This window comes from Bombina bombina, chromosome 3, assembly GCF_027579735.1.
Source record: "Bombina bombina isolate aBomBom1 chromosome 3, aBomBom1.pri, whole genome shotgun sequence".
NCBI lineage: Eukaryota > Metazoa > Chordata > Amphibia > Anura > Bombinatoridae > Bombina > Bombina bombina.
In genome coordinates, this window is record NC_069501.1 from 1,291,525,826 (window position 1) to 1,291,528,785 (window position 2,960).

The following is a 2,960-nucleotide window of genomic DNA, read 5'->3' on the forward strand; positions in this document are numbered from 1 at the left end:
TCTGAGCACTATAGGAAGTGAGCAGGGTGATGTCTGGGCACTATAGGAAGTGAGCAGGGTGATGTCTGGGCACTATAGGAAGTGAGCAGGGTGATGTCTGGGCACTATAGGAAGTGAGCAGGGTGATGTCTGAGCACTATAGGAAGTGAGCAGGGTGATGTCTGAGCACTATAGGAAGTGAGCAGGGTGATGTCTGAGCACTATAGGAAGTGAGCAGGGTGATGTTTGGGCACTATAGGAAGTGAGCAGGGTGATGTCTGAGCACTATAGGAAGTGAGCAGGGTGATGTCTGAGCACTATAGGAAGTGAGCAGGGTGATGTCTGAGCACTATAGGAAGTGAGCAGGGTGATGTCTGAGCACTATAGGAAGTGAGCAGGGTGATGTCTGAGCACTATAGGAAGTGAGCAGGGTGATGTCTGAGCACTATAGGAAGTGAGCAGGGTGATGTCTGAGCACTATAGGAAGTGAGCAGGGTGATGTCTGAGCACTATAGGAAGTGAGCAGGGTGATGTCTGAGCACTATAGGAAGTGAGCAGGGTGATGTCTGAGCACTATAGGAAGTGAGCAGGGTGATGTTTGGGCACTATAGGAAGTGAGCAGGGTGATGTCTGAGCACTATAGGAAGTGAGCAGGGTGATGTATGGGCACTATAGGAAGTGAGCAGCAGTGATGTCTGAGCACTATAGGAAGTGAGCAGGGTGATGTCTGAGCACTATAGGAAGTGAGCAGGGTGATGTCTGAGCACTATAGGAAGTGAGCAGGGTGATGTCTGAGCACTATAGGAAGTGAGCAGGGTGATGTCTGAGCACTATAGGAAGTGAGCAGGGTGATGTTTGGGCACTATAGGAAGTGAGCAGGGTGATGTCTGAGCACTATAGGAAGTGAGCAGGGTGATGTCTGAGCACTATAGGAAGTGAGCAGGGTGATGTCTGGGCACTATAGGAAGTGAGCAGGGTGATGTCTGAGCACTATAGGAAGTGAGCAGGGTTATGTCTGGGCACTATAGGAAGTGAGCAGGGTGATGTCTGAGCACTATAGGAAGTGAGCAGGGTGATGTCTGGGCACTATAGGAAGTGAGCAGGGTGATGTCTGAGCACTATAGGAAGTGAGCAGGGTGATGTCTGAGCACTATAGGAAGTGAGCAGGGTGATGTCTGAGCACTATAGGAAGTGAGCAGGGTGATGTTTGGGCACTATAGGAAGTGAGCAGGGTGATGTCTGAGCACTATAGGAAGTGAGCAGGGTGATGTCTGAGCACTATAGGAAGTGAGCAGGGTGATGTCTGAGCACTATAGGAAGTGAGCAGGGTGATGTCTGAGCACTATAGGAAGTGAGCAGGGTGATGTTTGGGCACTATAGGAAGTGAGCAGGGTGATGTCTGAGCACTATAGGAAATGAGCAGGGTGATGTCTGAGCACTATAGGAAGTGAGCAGGGTGATGTTTGGGCACTATAGGAAGTGAGCAGGGTGATGTTTGGGCACTATAGGAAGTGAGCAGGGTGATGTTTGGGCACTATAGGAAGTGAGCAGAGTGATGTCTGAGCACTATAGGAAGTGAGCAGGGTGATGTATGGGCACTATAGGAAGTGAGCAGGGTGATGTCTGAGCACTATAGGAAGTGAGCAGGGTGATGTCTGAGCACTATAGGAAGTGAGCAGGGTGATGTCTGAGCACTATAGGAAGTGAGCAGAGTGATGTCTGGGCACTATAGGAAGTGAGCAGGGTGATGTCTGAGCACTATAGGAAGTGAGCAGGGTGATGTCTGGGCACTATAGGAAGTGAGCAGGGTGATGTCTGGGCACTATAGGAAGTGAGCAGGGTGATGTCTGAGCACTATAGGAAGTGAGCAGGGTGATGTCTGGGCACTATAGGAAGTGAGCAGGGTGATGTTTGGGCACTATAGGAAGTGAGCAGGGTGATGTCTGAGCACTATAGGAAGTGAGCAGGGTGATGTCTGAGCACTATGGGAAGTGAGCAGGGTGATGTCTGGGCACTATAGGAAGTGAGCAGGGTGATGTCTGGGCACTATAGGAAGTGAGCAGGGTGATGTCTGGGCACTAAAGGAAGTGAGCAGGGTGATGTCTGGGCACTATAGGAAGTGAGCAGGGTGATGTCTGGGCACTATAGGAAGTGAGCAGGGTGATGTCTGAGCACTATAGGAAGTGAGCAGGGTGATGTCTGGGCACTATAGGAAGTGAGCAGGGTGATGTCTGGGCACTATAGGAAGTGAGCAGGGTGATGTATGGGCACTATAGGAAGTGAGCAGGGTGATGTCTGGGCACTATAGGAAGTGAGCAGGGTGATGTTTGGGCACTATAGGAAGTGAGCAGGGTGATGTTTGGGCACTATAGGAAGTGAGCAGGGGTGATGTTTGGGCACTATAGGAAGTGAGCAGCGGTGATGTCTGGGCACTATAGGAAGTGAGCAGCGGTGATGTCTGGGCACTATAGGAAGTGAGCAGGGTGATGTTTGAGCACTATAGGAAGTGAGCAGGGTGATTGGGCACTATAGGAAGTGAGCAGGGTGATGTCTGAGCACTATAGGAAGTGAGCAGGGTGATGTCTGAGCACTATAGGAAGTGAGCAGGGTGATGTCTGAGCACTATAGGAAGTGAGCAGGGTGATGTTTGGGCACTATAGGAAGTGAGCAGGGTGATGTCTGGGCACTATAGGAAGTGAGCAGGGTGATGTTTGGGCACTATAGGAAGTGAGCAGGGTGATGTCTGGGCACTATAGGAAGTGAGCAGGGTGATGTCTGAGCACTATAGGAAGTGAGCAGGGTGATGTCTGAGCACTATAGGAAGTGAGCAGGGTGATGTCTGGGCACTATAGGAAGTGAGCAGGGTGATGTTTGGGCACTATAGGAAGTGAGCAGGGTGATGTTTGGGCACTATAGGAAGTGAGCAGGGTGATGTTTGGGCACTATAGGAAGTGAGCAGGGTGATGTCTGAGCACTATAGG